Below are 16,971 nucleotides of genomic sequence, written 5' to 3' on the forward strand. Positions count from 1 at the left end.
TTGAAGAGTGGGAAAGCAAGCTTAATATAGAAGGAGCACTGTGGGGCAGAGATGAGTGCTCAGTTGAGGCTTGTGATTGGGAATACTTTAAATGAAAGCAAAGCCCATCAACTCAGCTATATGGATTTTCTCCAGTCATGTTCAATAGCTCAGGTGCAGGCCCAGAAAAGGCAGTTTAGCTGAAGTCTACTCTTATTTTGCCATATGAGTATATCTGGGAAAGCATAGAGTGGTAGAATGGGATGGACACTTGACTGGGATTGAGAAGACCCGGGCTGTAGTGCAGGCTCAAGCTACTTGCAAACCATGTGACTTTAAGTAAGTCGGTTAAGCTTGCTCTGCCTCCCTTTTCTCATTGGTAAGATAAGAAGGTTGGACTAAATAATCTTTAAGGTTCTTTCTGGCTCTAAAACTGTGTGATTATTTTTTTCCTTGGGACAATTCCTAATCTCAACCAATTTCTCATTAATATAGTGTTGTGATTAAGCGTGTATACTCTGGAGCCAGACTGCTTGGATTTGGATTCTAGCTCCACCACTTCCCAGCTGTGTGACCTTGAGTAAGTCATTTTACCTTTCAGTGCCAGTTTTTTAATTTTTGCAATGGTCATTAAAATACCACATATTTTACTTAGTAGAGTATTGTAGGGATTAAATGAGTCAATACATGTGACACTCTTAGAACAGCACCTGTACTGTGCCCTCAATAAATTTTAGCCATTTCCCCAAACAAATTCTAATTCTACATCATCCCTTCAGCCTTAAAAGGTCAGAAAGCTTGTAATTTCTTCTGCTTTCAGACATGCATACCACCTGATACCATATTTAGAGTACATCATTTTGTTTCAGGTTGGCAATATGGCATAGCAAACTGATTTTGGGACCAGATGGGCCTTGGTTTAAATCCCGAGCCTGCCATTTACTTAGCTCTGAGATCTTGGGTAAATAAGTTAAAGAGCTGGTATTCAAGTTCCTTTTCTACAAAATGAGGATAATAGTAATATTTATATGATAATCTGTGGGAAAAAATGAAATGAGGTAGTGCATGTGAAGTACGTGATAGTACAGGGCTTGGCGCATAGTTGGCATTTAGTGAAAGCAATTATTATGATTATGTTACCATGCCCTAATATTTACCTTGTTATGTCAGTTCTTGAGATATAGGCAACTTTTGCCCCTGTTACTTTTTATTCTCCTGAAACACAAAGGAGCAACAAGTAGCCCATCGGAGAGAAAGACCTGAAAGAAAAAGCAGTATCAGCCAGTACATTAGAGACAAGGTGAAGCCAGAAGGACTAGAATAAAGGGATGCACATTGTGATTTGTTGCAGTCAATATTGTAAACACAGATTTCTTTTAACATTGAAATCTGTCAGTAAGAACAGGTTAATAGAAACCAAGACAATAGTATGCCTGATCTTCTCTGCTCTAAGAAGGTCACCATTGCCTTTCATTTCTGGACAAAGGCACCTTCCACGGACCTCTGCTGATGAAGCTCCAGGGAAGTGGCTGTTCCTGTGAGGTCCTTGAGCTCCTTGAGCTCCTTGATGGAAAGGCATCATGTGAGGCTGAAAAATGTAATAAAATCCCATTCATATATGACCCTCAGAAAACTGCTTTGGGAGCAGCACCTACTCTGCTTCGTATGTTTGAAAACACCCTACTGAGTTATATTGATTTTTTAAGGAAAAGAAATATGGAGGCAATCCTTTTGTGTACCAGTAATCAAACTAGATCATTTATAAGGCTCAAAAACGAGTTCAATTAATATCGATGTTTTAATCTCAGTGTTGCTTTCCACATGGTATTAATTACAAAAATAAATCAGACTCAACATTTTTCTTATCAATTATAATTCAGAAAAATATCATATTTAATTTTTCAAGCTGAAATCTTAGTCATTCTTGTTAAATGCATTTCATCTTATCTACTAAACTGAATGACCAATGTTAGTGCAAGACTTTATCAACTTAGACAAAAAGTAAACTTCCATCCCAGTCCTAATATCCCCTTGTATGTGCTAATTAAATAAGTAACTTAAACTCAGCAGTTAAATTTCCTTTACGAGGTGTCTGAAAAGCAGATTAGTCACTATGAATTATGGGCTTTCTTTCTGTCTCAGATATTTGCTCATATCTCTTTCTCCAGCTCTAAAAAGATTGTGATAGTAATTGTGATCTTACTAGGATACACTATTGTAGTGGCTGGAGCATCAGCTTAGGCATTGTGATACTATTCGCAGTTGGACAAATTCACTTCACTCTCAATCCATTTCTCCTTCAGAAAAATGACAATGATAATATCTGTCCTTATCTATTTTTCTTGGAGGTTGTAAGAATAAATGAAACATGGATGGAAGCAGTTTGAGCATAAATACATAAATCTGAAAAAATATGACTCCTCAAGAATTATTTAGGCATACTCATTTTTGTGTTTTTAGAAAGTCCTTCCCTCTCCAGAAATGTGTAACATACTCCATCACCATCACACTTAAAGAAACAAACACAGACCCTCATGTAATCTAATATACTTTTAAAAAATGGTTACCTTGCACTGTGTAGAATTTGATCAACACGTTAATATATTTACATCTATCTATGTATCCATCTATGCACTCATTAATATATTCAATAAATATTTGTCAAGTTCCTACTATGTGCCAGGTACTGTTTTTTGCTCGATGAAAATTATAAGAATCAAGACAGGACTGATTCTTAGCTTATGAGCTTATGATCTAGTAAGGGAGATGACAGTTAAACTAAAGTTTAAGTACTGTATGTAATGGGTGGTTGTCACAATGTAATAGAATACCAAGCAGGAGTACAGAACCTGAGATGTGGAGGGTAGAGAAGGTGGAAAGACTTCCCATGGAAGTGATAGTTAAGGCTTCAAGAATGAGTAATTGTAGCCTTGCAAAGATGAGTAGAGAAGAATATTCCAGAGAGGACAGTATCTGCACTCAGTATTTTGTGGTGTGTATCCACATTTAGAAATCAGCCCATTTATAGGTGCCTTTACCTAAATTTGGAGGAACTTTATGGCTTTTCAAACCTTGTGGATTATTAATTCTGTTCCTGGATACACTGTATAAATGAAACCCTGCCTTAGTATGAACTGATTTTGGTTTTTGATTACTTTTCTAACTCCTACAAGTCAAGTTCTCAACTTCAAATGTTTTATTAGGGCCTTATGGTTCTGAGTGTTGTTTATTTTGGTTATCACAATTGCAGATAATTGCACATTTACATTTAACATGAATTTAAATGCTTTTAATGAGTTTCTGCATTTTGGCTGGGTTAATTAGTTTATTAGTAGGGAATTGTGTCCACCAACACAAGTCTGTTTTATCTATATAAACCCTAGCAGGCATGTATAATTTTCTGATATTAGCATAGATTCAGAAATCACTCATCTATGTGATTTAGATAGTGACCATTTATTTATAAACAATTTTTAAGACCATGTAAATCACTTTCTAAAATTAGCTGAAATCCTTTCCCTCCAAAATTTTTTAGGATTTTATTCCTCTCTGAGCTCTGGATATTAAAGAGTTTTTAACTCTTTATGTTTGAACTATTTCTTATTGACTTTTAAGAATTTTTCTATCCTATTTGCAAAGCATTGAGCTGCAACCTTGTGTTTTCTTCAAACTAAAAACAGTTTATCCTTCCAGGTAATAATCTGGATCTGATGCAAACACATCAAACTTCATAGAAAGTGAAGAACATTGTGTGTAATTAGCATTAGGGCATAATGAGCCATCTCACTGGCTTGAAGACAGAGCTAATGTCTGCAGGTGCTATCACTTTTTGAGGAACAACAAATGAATGATTTAAAATGTGATCTTGGTATGCATTTGACAGTATATATAGTGAAAGTTTATAATATGTAATTACATATGCTTATCCCTTTATGGGACTTTATCTAAAATGAAAAGGGCACCTAAGCCCAACTCTCCCTCAATTTGGACTGCATAAGCTGACAGGTGACAAAACAGGGCTCAGAGTTGACATAATTTCTACCATATAGCTAACTTTAGCTTTTGATCAAAGTGAATATCGATAGTTGTAAAGGAAATGTACTTCTCTATTCTTTTATAAAACAAATATATTGTAAAAAACTTCAAATACAGAGATGAACATGGTATATAGTTATGCCCACAATACAGATTTACCAAACATTAATATTTTCCATATTTGTTTCCAATCCTTTAAGAAGACAAATATGGTTGAGCAGTTGAAATTTACTTTGTGCCCTTCCCTGATCACATTATCTTTCCTTCCTCCCCAGAAGAACTACCATCCTGAAGTTGGTATAAGTCCTTCCCATTCATGTATTTGCACCTAGAAATGCATGCACTTAGAAACAGTATTTGGCAGAATTTTAATATTTAATTTTTACAAAATTTATATCACACTATCCATGTCATTAAGAAGCTTGCATTTTCCACTCTATTTCTAAGATTTATCTGTATTGATATACATACCTATTCATTTTAATAGCTATAGAGTGTTTCATTTTATTTCTCCATGTCCTTGTTGATAAGTTTTGTAGGTTTTTTTTTCTTACTTTTCTTACTTTTCACTATTACAAAAAGTACTCCAATATATATCATTGTTTATGTCTTCTTCTGGGTATGTGTAAGGTTCCCAACTTGAAGTGACAGTACTGAGTTGCAGAGCATATGTATCTTTCAACTTTATAAGACACATCCAAGTTGTTCTTCAAAGTTGTCATTCCACTATCTTAGAGTTGGGGCTTCTGTGACAAGTACCATGGACTGGGTGTCTTATAAACAACAGAAATTTATTTCTCATAGTTCTGGAGATTGGAACTCTGAGATCAGGGTGCCAGCATTGTCAGGTTCTGGTGAGGGCTCTCTTCCAAGTTTCAGACTGCCAACTTATGTATCCACATATAGTAGAAAAGAAGGCCAGAGGGGCGCCAAGGTGCCGCAGACAGTTGAGTGTCCAACCCTTGAATTTGGCTCAGGTCATGATCCTAGGGTCATGGGATCGAGCCTTGCATTGGGCTCCAGGCTGAGCATGGAGCCTGCTGAAGATTCTCCCTCTCCCTCTTTCCCTCTCACCTGCTCATTCACTCACTCTCTCTAATATATATAATATATAATATATATATATTAGACTGACTGCGTTTTGCGTACTGCTTCCACGTGAAAACTATTCCTTGATTTGCAGTCAAAGCCATTACTAGCTTTTTTTTTTTTAATCTGACTGTGCTTTGTATACTCTGGGCTGAAATTCTGGCTCAGAAACAATCACCTTACCTCTAAGGTCTGCTGCCTTACCCCAACACTATCTCTGGTGCATCTTTAAATCATATCTCTACTTTCCATTGTCCAGTTTCTTTTTCCTGATTATCTTCTCATCTCACATTTTTTTCCCACCCCTTTGTCTATATGTCAGTAGCCTGGTTTCATTAGAGAATCTTAGGTGGGTGATACTCTTCTGTAAGATCCTCAGTGATGCTAAAGAAACTATGCAAGAAGTCAGAAGTCAGATAGCATCCAAGTCTCATCACAAAATAAAAGGATAGGCATGGCTATTCTCCACCTCAGTACCCTTTTACATTATACTCATGCCCCGCAAGACTGCTAAGTTTTCCTTGAATTTATTTTTTTACTGTGCATTCTGTGCCTTTGCGCCAGCCATCTCTTTTGCCTGAAATACTCTCCTCTCTTGGTCTTCCCTCCTGTCTGTTTTATTCATTCTTTAAGAACCAGCTCACATATGACTTACTGAAGAGGTCTTGGAAGAATTAGGCCATTTTTGAGCACTTTGTTTAGACTCATCACATTGTATTATGTCTACTTGCTTACATCTGTTCTGCAAGTTCCCCAAACACACACACACATGCTACACACGTTCTGTAAACTACTTGTGTGGGTGGAAACTTAATTTTCATTCATATTAAAAATGTGCCCCTTTCCTCACAGGAGCCATAAGCTTCCTTGTAAACTCTTCTACCTACAATTTTAATATATAAAGAATAAGAAGGGGACAAATATGACGAGTGACTTCGTTGTGCAAATCAAAACAAACTTTGTGTTCATCCAGTCCAAGTAGTATAAAGCTTATACCATAAGGAGAGAATAAAAAACAGCATTCTTGGCCATAGGCCTTGGCCTTATTTAAAATAACATGAAAGAGTGAATTTTCATTGCCACTCCGGTAGAACCCAGTTCTATAGCAGTGACGCCAATCTTGGCAAGTGTGGAACTGGAATCATTACTTTAGGTAGTGTACTGTCAACTTTCTTCATGACAGTGTTATAGATGCTATCTGAAGTGGGTATTCCAGCATCAACACTTGTTACAATTGTGGTGACTGGTTCATTGTGTTTTCAACAGCTGCACATAAATCAATTCTTTCCCTGTAATGGAATAGCTAGTGCAGCTGCCAACAAAGATGAAACAAATTGTAATTTTCTGACATCTTTAGGTAACTAAAACAGTATGTCTCTGTTAAAAAACTTTGTAAAAGTCTCATTAATATTGTCACTTGCTCCTTGCATCACCTTTATCACCATTTCTTGATGGTCAATAGGGACATAACAGGAATTTACTTCTAGGCCAAAGGATTTTGAAGAAAATATTGACTACCCTTAGTGAATTAAAAACAACTAAAAAAAGCTACTGATCTTCATATCACACACCAGGGTAATTAGGAGCCTACCATAAATGTGCACTCTGCGGTGTGCTGAGAGATGATATAAAATTGGTAGTATGGTCTCCAGTTCTGTGAAGTGGGTGACAATATACAAAATGAAAGCCTATACGTTTCACAGCTCAGTAAGGTTATAGAAAGTCTAAGTGCTTGGAGAATACAAATCAAGAAGAGGTCCTTGTGATATAGGTTATTCCCAGAAGGCTTTCTGTGTCTTGCTAGGTGATTTACTGTCCCACCCAAATCATATTTGCTGGTTTGGGGTCTACCCTTGCTGCTACAATTATTTGCAGATATCTGAGAACTTTGCAGATCTTAAAAATTTTGAAATTTCTTTCCAAATTGCATATGCCTTTCTGTATATCTAATTGGTGGTAATTTTATGTACATTTTATTTATTTGTTTGTTCTACTTTTGTGGCTAAATATTGGAAACTGGCTTCTTTTTAATTCAGTATACCAGAACCACATTCTATTTTTTTAAATTTTTTAAATAGTTTATTGTCAAGTTTGTTTCCATATAACACCCAGTGCTTATCCCCACAAGTGCCCTCCTCCATACCATTTTCTATTTTTTTCAAAATTTTTAAATGTTTTATTTATTTCTGAGAGAGAGAGAGACAACGTGAGCAGGGGAGGGTCAGAGAGAGAGGGAGATACAGAATCTAAAGCAGTCTCCAGGCTCTGAGCTAGCTGTCAGCACAGAGCCCGATGCGGGTCTCGAACACACGAACCATGAGATCATGACCTGAGCTGAAGTCGGACGCTTAACCGACTGAGCCACCCAGGTAACCCCGGAACCATTTTCTAAACTGTTCACCTATGCAACTCATCTATTCATATTCTATCATATTACACTTTATACCTCAAGATTAGAAAGTGCTATGTCAAAAAGCCTTAGCCTTTTGTTGTCGTCTTAAAAAAAAAAAAGGTAGAGGACAAGAGACAACAAATGCTTCCTAGAACATGAGTAGGTCAAAGCTTTTATTAATAGGCCTAATCTAATCTGCTTCCTGATCTGAGCAAAGCACTTTATCATTATTTTATATACAATATATTTTACTTATTTATTTTGTCTCTTTTCTGTATCTGCTACTAGAATGTGAGTTCCACAACGGCAGGGAATTTTTACCTGTTTGTTCACTGTTGTATTTCCAGGGCCTTGCATGTAATACTGCTCAGTAGATAATTGTTATTTGAATGAAAGGAAAGTTGCCCATGTCTTACTGAGGCCAGTATTAATTAGCTCAGGTACCAAGGGTAACTACAAGGAAGGAAGAGTGAGTAAAATGTTACTCATTTTACTGAGTACTTTTCTTAGTATCAAATCTGTTGACAATGTTTTACTTGGATTATCTCAAAAGCTGTGTAAAGTAAATAATATCTCCATTTAAGATATAAAGAACACATAAAGAAATTAATGTTCTGGGAGTTCATTGTCTTGTCAAAAGTCAGTAAGTAGCAGGTAGGAAGATTGTTATTCTAGAGTTTCACTCCAGAGCCTTTATTCTTTTTTTTAATTTAAATTAAATTTAATTTTTTTAATAGTTTATTGTCAAGTTGGTTTCCATATAAAACCCAGTGCTCATCTCCACAAGTGCCCTCCTCCATGCCCCTCCCCCCATCTGCCCTCAGTTTGTTCTCAGCATTCAAGAGTCTCTCAGAGCCTTTATTCTTCTACTACACTATTCTGATCTTCTGGGAAGTCTGGGGAGCATTTATCTGTCATACAACCGACTGCCACTTAAGTTGTAATCTAAGGGAACCATATGTTCCCAAGTAGAGCTACATGATAGTCACCTTTGTTAAGGGAAAGAATTTAGATGATAGGAAATTCCTTTGGATGACACCTATAGAGAGGATATGAATCCCAACTGTTCCTGTGAAGAGTTCTGTCTATAAAGAGACTGGAGTCTAGTTCTGGATCTCCCTCGCATCACTTCTTCTCTCAATCACCATTGAATTCTCAGCAAAATGGCAGTGGGAGGATGGTAAGACCCAGTAACTGCAGGGTACCTCCCAAGTCTAAGATTTCTTTTCTCTGACTGAATGACTGGAAAACATAGCAATTAAGAAGCATTGTTTATTTTTACAGTGGGAGCTCAAATGGGTTTCCAAATTTTACTTTTCCCACTAAGTCTTATTGAAAAGTTCCTCTCTCACAAAGTAATAATGATAATTGGACCATCATTTTTTAAACACCGTACAAAATTTTCATCAATTCTATTCCAAACTTCACAGTGACTGGACACTGAGTATCTTATGCTTTCAGCTCATGGGCCTCATGCTACCAAAATACATGGCTGAATTAATATTCACAATGGCTTTTTACTTCCTTATTGGAAAGTAAATGACTTTATCAGTGACTCTGGAATGTACCTATGGGACTCTTTGCATACGAGTAAATGTAGTTAGGGGAGGTAGTATAATATGTTCATTCAGTCAACAAATATTAATTTATGTTGAATACACATATGTTTCAGGCACTGTGTTAAGTGTCAGAATACTAAATTTTCAGTGCAGTTTTTAGACCGGTTCAATGCCTTATGAACTATATTGGGCAAACAAATATCTTTAAAACTCAGTTTTCTCATTTTTAAAAGAAAGCAATATTCAAGATTTGCCTCCCACCCTCTTGAATGCTGAGAACAAACTGAGGGCTGATGGGGGTGGGGGAGAGGGGAAGGAAGGTGATGGGCATGGAGGAGGGCACTTGTTGGGGTGAGCACTGGGTGTTATATGGCAGCCAACTTGACAATAAACTATGAAATGAATGAATGAATGAATGAATGAATGAATAAATAAATAAATAAAAGTAATAATAATACCTGCTCTATGTACTCCAGCTCCCAGAGTTATAAAAATTAAATATGAAATGGTGTAAAATACCTTTGTAATCTATAAAGCACTATTTAGTATTAGTAGTTTTTTATCCTGGGCTCCATGTATAGAATTTCAATTAATGAGGTTCTTTTAGTCTTTGGACCCTATTAGGATATTTCAGAATAAAAATCATAATTTTTGTTCTAGTTCGTTGATTCACCCAAAATCTCTTAGTGAGTCATTGGTAAATCTAGAAGCAAAACTTTAGCTCTACTAATGATAAAAGTTAAATTGTAGTACTCCTTGCTGATTTGGAAAGACTTCTGTAAAAAAAAAATCCTTATGATGCTTGTTAATATTGTAACAGTCCATAGACCACTCATTGCTCTTCTTTTCCACAGAAATTTATAGAAATACTTATGCAATTATATACTCCTTATTCATTTATTTTAAATTAGTTTGTATGGGTGTTTATTTGGATCTGTGAAGTGGAAGATGCTTTTTCAGTATGGCAGAGATAGTAATTCCCTACTCAGTCACACAAGGGCAGTATTAACAGTGGCAATGTTCTGTAATAGTAGAAATGTTTGAATGAAGTGAAGTAGGCTTTAGGCTGCCGGCATGATGGCTTGTAAACTTTTCCTCTTCCCCTAACAAAGGTTAAATATCAACCAGATTTTGTATAGGAGAGCAATAGCTTTGTTGGTTCTATCTGCTGTAATGTATAGCTTCCTTTATTTAGATGATGATGCACTCAAAGACCATACCCTGCCCAGTCTGCTAAAGGGAATCACCAGCAAACTGATGCCACTGTGTCCATGTGAACTCTATCAGTTGAATATATTTTTGTAGCCGATGTATGGCAAATTATGAGTTGCTTGATTCTTTACAGTAAGGCCTTGGAGGTAAACATTTCCAATTTGGTTTTCCTCTCTTCCCCTTCAACTGCAAGCAGGATCAATAATTGTCATCACAAAATAGAGCTCTGTTTCGGTTTTGACATTGACCCTGCTTCCTAAGTGAAGGCAACAACTCTATTCACTGTCTACCTCAGATCTGTGTCTCTAAGGAAGTGAGAATAAGGAGTGGTAGAGAGAGAATGACTTGTTATCAGAGAAAGATGTCCAGAGGATCATTATAAAATATGTCATCAGGCATGTATTGAGTGTCTGTGGAGTACACAATGTGGTACAATGTACTGCAGTGTGTAAGTGTGTGTGTGCATGCCTGTGCTGGGGTTGGGGGCACAGTGAGCCAACAAGATGTTATCTGCTTAGAAAAAGAAACTACTTCCACAACATGACTTGCAAACAATTCTAAACTAAAAGGAATGCAGGAGAGTATGGAATGGGCATCCAGGGTAGGAGAAAGGTGCTAATAGTGTTGGAATGATCACGAGGAATGCTTAGTTACTGATGCCATCTCAGACATTTTCCCTAGGAAGCTACCTTACTGTAAGTTAAGGAATTTTGGACTATGATTCCTTACCCTTTCGCCGCATTCACCTTCAATTTCTCCCAGAAGTGCTGTTTTCCCTTTATTGATGACATTATTTGTAGAAAGAACATTTTTGAAAATATTGAAACCATCACTGCACTGGAACAGGCAGTTTTACCAGGAAGTGTGAGATTTCTGGGAATTGAAATATTAATAGTTAACATGGCAGGGAAGAGAGCAGGTTTGAGAACATGGAGTTAAGAAATGAATCTGGATCTGAGTTGAGTAGCTGTAATAGGAAGCCTGTCATAGACTGACATGAATTCTAAAGATGATATCAACTACTTAGTGGCAGAGGGTAGATGGTATTTTTGTGCAGAGATCTCACTACATTAAGGAATGAGAAGTAAGAGGAGGAAATAAGTTTTAAAGCAAATTCAAAGAGAAGCATGGTAGGTGAATGCCAAGGAACAGACTGCTCACAGCTCAAGTCTGGTACGTGCATTGAGAGGGAAATCTGATGCTTAACTCCTAAAACGCAATTAGCCAATATACTGCTGTTACTGGAATGTTGACTTGTAATGAATCAACCCATCCTGCTTAAGAGAACAAGAAGTACTACTTCAGTTGTCAATCATCACTCCTAGTGTTTCAGGCTCCTACAAGGGTTAGCACACCTTTGGGTGCCAGAGACAAGGGAAATTATAGAGGGAGTATCAAGAGAGGCTACGAACAATGGTCCCCATACCAAAGTTTGGCCATCACTTCCATTCCTCCAAACAAGGGCTTAGAAATTAACTGCAGTTCTGTTTAAGATGCTAAAGAAAAGTATAGAATGGTGGGTCTAAGTTAGAAAATAATTGAGGTTTAAGTCAAATCTTGATTATTCAAGAGCTCATTATCTGGTTTGTGGGTTTTCTGTACCCTTGGTATTCTTTATTCTCCATTCTGCTGTCTGCCTTTTGGTAATTTTACTGCTCTTTAGTTATTTTACAAGAAGGTGGGCAGGGAAGGAATATGAGAATGACACTTTAATCAGCCAGTTTTGCTACCTTATTAGTGCTCTGGTGAGGATTCTGTTGGGGAGGGAAGCAGAAACCATGGGCCAAATGAGCGGTTTGAGGTCTATATGAATTTCATTTTTCTTCACAGCCTCTATCTCCTGTGAAACATTGAACTAATTGTATGGCTTTGAGGAGAAAATACCCAACTTCCTGATAAAGGAAGGAAAATCAGCCCTTTAAGAAAGTGCTAAAAGTTCTGTTTTACAGACCCTTTTATCACCATATTAAGTCAGAAAATACACTATACAAAGCAAATGTCCTTTGATCCCTAACGAAAGGTAGATCAAACAATTTAATGTGACATTTGTAATAATAACTTGTGGAATTTTTAGTGGTGGTGATCAGAATTTTTCATTTTTCTAAATTACCTCTAACAAGTTTGTTATTCATTAATACTATCATATATGTTTGAACTCTCTCATAGTTACCCCAGCTCCTATTTGTAATCCTTGTTTGGATGACTGGGCTGTGTTCCATTTAATTCTCTTCCTTACTCGCAAATTAATTATGCCACATATGTCATTTTCTGGTTTACGTATAAAGTACAGATCTAATCATGTTATAATACATGTTTTTGAAATGTTAAGGGTTTTTATCATGGGTAAATTGATTTGGATCACAAAGTGCTAGCCTTTGTGGTGATCCAGGAAGCAATAAAAGTGACATTTATTTTAATAAAATGTATGCATATAATATAGCTTGTGATTTACTTGTAGTGAGGGAGAAAGAAATCAAAGGCTTAGAAAAATCAGTTGATAAAATCCTAGGTAATCTTCAAGAAGAAAATGATTAGAAAAATGAAGAAATATACTTGTGTTTAGTAAAGTATTTTAAAAGCAAAATGTTGGGCAGATCTATTTTGTGTAATTAAGTAACAAATGACATAAAAGTCAGAAGATCCTCAGTTTTTGTATAAATCCATCATTTAAAAAATATTATATATGTTCCAACAAGAAAACTTGTGTCAAATATGCATGAAACTAATATTCTTATATTTTAGAGGGAGTCTAGAAACAACAGAGATGCTTCAAAAGTAGTAACAGCTATGCTTTCGATATTTGTGAGAAAGAGATGCATCATGTCATAACTATCTCCATCCTTGCAGAAAGGGCTCTAATACAGAGAAAATACTGGTACTGTTATGTTATTCTGTTGTTTTTGTTTCTTTAAATCCTACCTTTCGGGGAGGGCTTAATTAATGTTCAATTTGGAAGGATTGCAGTTAATGCTCAATGTGCTTGAAAGATGTTTCTTGTTCAGAATTGCCTACTTACCATGATGGCGTCCTCACTTCTTCTTTCTAGGAAATCATTTCTAAATAATTAACTAGGCAATGGCACAAAGTGACATAGCTGATTAGCTTTTCATGACTCCTAGTAATTCTTTTTTTAATATAATTTATTATCAATTTCGCTTACATACAACTCCCAGTGATCATCTCAACAACTGCATTTTCACTCATATGTGGATCACGACTCCTAGTAATTCTTAAAAATACAACTCTCCTGATGAGTAGGAGCCCTAACAGCCTGATCCTTAGAGTGGTGGTTGGGAGATCCAGCTCTGCCACTGGCTTGCCATGGGACTTCAAACAAGTCACTTCGCCTCTCTGAGCTTTAGAGTTTTGTATGTTAACTGTATAATCATACTCTGGTCACCTCACAAGGAAGCTGTGAAGTGGATAAAAAGGAGAGTTGAAAAGGTAATAGCTTCATTCTTTTGTGTGTAGCTGTCTAGTTTTTCCAACACCATCTGTTGAAGAGACTCTTTCCCATTGCATATTCTTTCCTGCTTTATTGAAGATTAATTGCTGTATAATTGTGGATTTATTTATGGATTTTCTATTCTGTTCTAATGATGTATGTGTCTGTTTTTCTGCCAGTATCATACTGTTTTGATTATGACAGATTTGTAATATAACTTTGAAGTCCGGAATTGTGATGCCTCCAGCTTTATTTTTCTTTTTCAAGATTGCTTTGGTGATTCAGGGTCATTTGTGGTTTCATACAAATTTTAGGATTCTTTGTTCTAATTGTGAAAAATGCTCTTGGTATTTTGATAGGGATTGCATTAAATGTGTAGGTTATTTGGGGTAGTATAGACATTTTAAAAATATTTGTTCTTCTAATCATGAGCATTGAACGTCTTTCTATTTCTTTGTGTCATCTTCAGTTTTTTTCATCAGTGTTTCATAGTTTTCAGAGTACAAGCCTCTCACCTCTTTTGTTAGGTTTATTGCTAGGTATCTTACTATTTCAGGTACAATTATAATTGGGATTATTCTCTTAATTACTTTTTATTCTGCTTCATTATTGGCGTATAGAAATGAAATAGATTTCGGTATATTGATTTTGTATCCTGCAACTTTACTGAATTTGTATATCAGTTCTAGCAGCTTTTTGGAGCTTTTTGGTGGAGTCTTTTGGGTTTTCTATATATAGTATCATGTCATCCGCAAAAAGTGAAAGTTTGACTTCTTCCTTACCAATTTAGATGCTTTTTATTTCTTTTTGTTGTCTGCTTGCTGTGACCAGGACTTCCAGTACTATGTTGAATAGAAGTGGTGAGAGTAGACACTCTTGTGTTGTTCCTGACCTTAGGGAAAAAACTCTCTGTTGTTCCCCATTGAGGATGCTGTTAGCTGTGGGTTTTTCATAAATGGCCTTTATTATGGTGAGGTATGTTCCCTCTAAACCTACTTTGTTGGTAGTTTTTATCACGAATGGATGTTGTATTTTGTCAAATGCTTGGTCTCCCATCTAATGAAATGATCACATGGTTCTTATCCTTTCTCTTATTAATATGGTGTATCACATTGATTGATTTGTGAATATTAAATCACCCTTGCAACCCAAGAATGAATTCCACTTGATGGTGGTGAATGATTTTTTCATGTATTGTTCAATTCAGTTTTCTAGTATTTTATTGAGAATTTTTGCATCTGTGTTCATCAGGGATATTGGCCTGTAGTTCTCTTTTTTAGTGGTGTATTTGTCTGATTTTGGTATCAGGGTAATCCTGGCCTCATAGAATGAATTTGGAAGTTTTCCTTCCTTTTCTTTGTTTTGGAATAATTTAAGAAGAATAGGTATTAATTCTTCTTTAAATGTTTGGTAGAGTTCCCCTGTCAAACCATCTGGTCCTGAATTTTGTTTATTGGGGATTTTTTGATTACTAATTCAATTTCTTTGCTGTTTATTGGTCTTTTCAATTTTTCCATTTCTTCCTGTTTCAGTTTTGATAGTTTATATGTTTCTATGAATTTATCCATTTCTTCTAGGTGTATAGTTTTCATAATATACTCTTATGTGGTGTTGGTTGTTATGTATCCTCTCTCATTTCTGATTTTATTTGAGTCCTTTCTCTTTTTTTTCTTGATTAATTCTGGCTAGAGACCACTTTCTTACACCATACACAAAAATAAATTCAAAATGGACTAAAGACCTAAATGTGAGACCTGAAATCATACAAATCCTAGAAGATAACATAGGCAGTCACTTCTTTGACATCAGCCATAGCAACTTCTTTCTAGATATGTCTCCTGCGGCGAAGGAAACAAAAGCAAAAATAAACTATTGGACTACATCAAAATAAAAAGATTCTGTACAGCAAAGGAAACAATCAACAAAACGAAAGGGCAACCTTCAGAATGGGAGAATAAATTTGCAAATGACATATTCAGTAAAAGGTTAGTATCCAAAATATATAAAAAACTTACAAAACTCAACATCCCAAAACAAATAATCTAATTAAAAATGGGCAGAAGACATAAACAGACATTTCTCCAAAGAAGACATACAGATGGCCAGGCACATGAAAAGATGTTCATCATCACCATCAAGGAAATACAAATCAAAACTATGATGTCACCTCACACCTGTCAGAATGGCTAGAATCAACAACACAAGAAACAACAGGTGTTTGTGAGGATGTGGAGTAAAAGGAACCCTCTTGCACTGTTGGTGGGAATGCAAACTGGTGCAGCCACTGTGGAAAACAGTATGGAGGTTCCTCAAAAAGTTAAAAATGGAACTACACTATGGTCCAGCAATCTCACTGCTAGGTATTTGCCCAAAGAATACAAGAATACTAATTCAAAGGCCTACATGCATCCCAATGTTTATAGCAGCATTATTTACAATAGCCAAATTATGAAAGCATCCCCAGGGTCCATAGAAGGAAGAATGGATAAAGAAGAGGTACTGTATCTATATGTGTGTACACATAAACACACATGCACACACACACACACACACACACACACTCAATGAAATATCATTCAGCCATAAAATAAAGAATGAAATCTTGCTATTTCTGAGGACATGGATGGAGCTAGAGAGTATAGTTCTAAGTGAAATAAGTTAGAGAAAGGCAAACACCATATGATTTCATTCATATGTGGAATTTAAGAAACAAAACAGGGGAAAAAATAGAGAGAGAGAGAGAAACTCTGAAAACAGACTCTTAATTATAGAGAACAAACTGATGGTTACCAGAGGGGAGGTGGTGGGAGGATGGGTTAAATAGAGGAAGGGGATTAAGGAGGGTACTTATCATGATGGATGAAAGAGTGTTGAGTCACTATATTGCCCACCTGAAACTAATAGAATACTGTATTAACTAACCGGAATTAAAATAAAAACTTTTAAAAATGAAAAGAAGGTAACAGCAATCTCTGAATATAAGTTTTTATTCTTAAAATAAGAAAATCAAGTTTTTATTTAATGGTAACAGTAAGGAAATGTTCCTGCTTTTGAGGCTTTTTCAAAGTTATCTACATCTTGTCAATTAGCTCCAACTTTTCACTGACTCAGACAAGACAGTACATTTGGTGATACAGTTCACCACTATGCTGAAGGGCAGAAGCAACCATTTTTTAAATGTAGCTTTTTAGAAAATGTCTGGGAAGCAGCAACAGATATATTGCCATTTTTAGCCTAATCATTTTGTTGACCACAAGGCA

The 16,971-nt window shown here is 36.0% G+C and overlaps 1 protein-coding gene across 2 annotated transcripts in view; it reads left to right on the forward strand.

Annotated features, from left to right (window-relative positions):
• The first annotated feature begins 492 nt into the window (after nucleotides 1-492).
• The window catches only part of ENOX2 (ecto-NOX disulfide-thiol exchanger 2), a 197,137-nt gene continuing 180,658 nt past the window's right edge, over nucleotides 493-16,971 (forward strand). For both annotated transcript variants that reach the window (XM_039250805.1, XM_039250806.1), the window contains exon 1: nucleotides 493-559. The gene's annotated coding sequence lies outside the window, so the exon portion shown is untranslated. The remainder of the gene's footprint in view (nucleotides 560-16,971) is intronic.

The sequence above is a fragment of the Hyaena hyaena genome, unplaced genomic scaffold (genome assembly GCF_003009895.1).
Source record: "Hyaena hyaena isolate Hyena2069 unplaced genomic scaffold, ASM300989v1 scaffold_383, whole genome shotgun sequence".
NCBI lineage: Eukaryota > Metazoa > Chordata > Mammalia > Carnivora > Hyaenidae > Hyaena > Hyaena hyaena.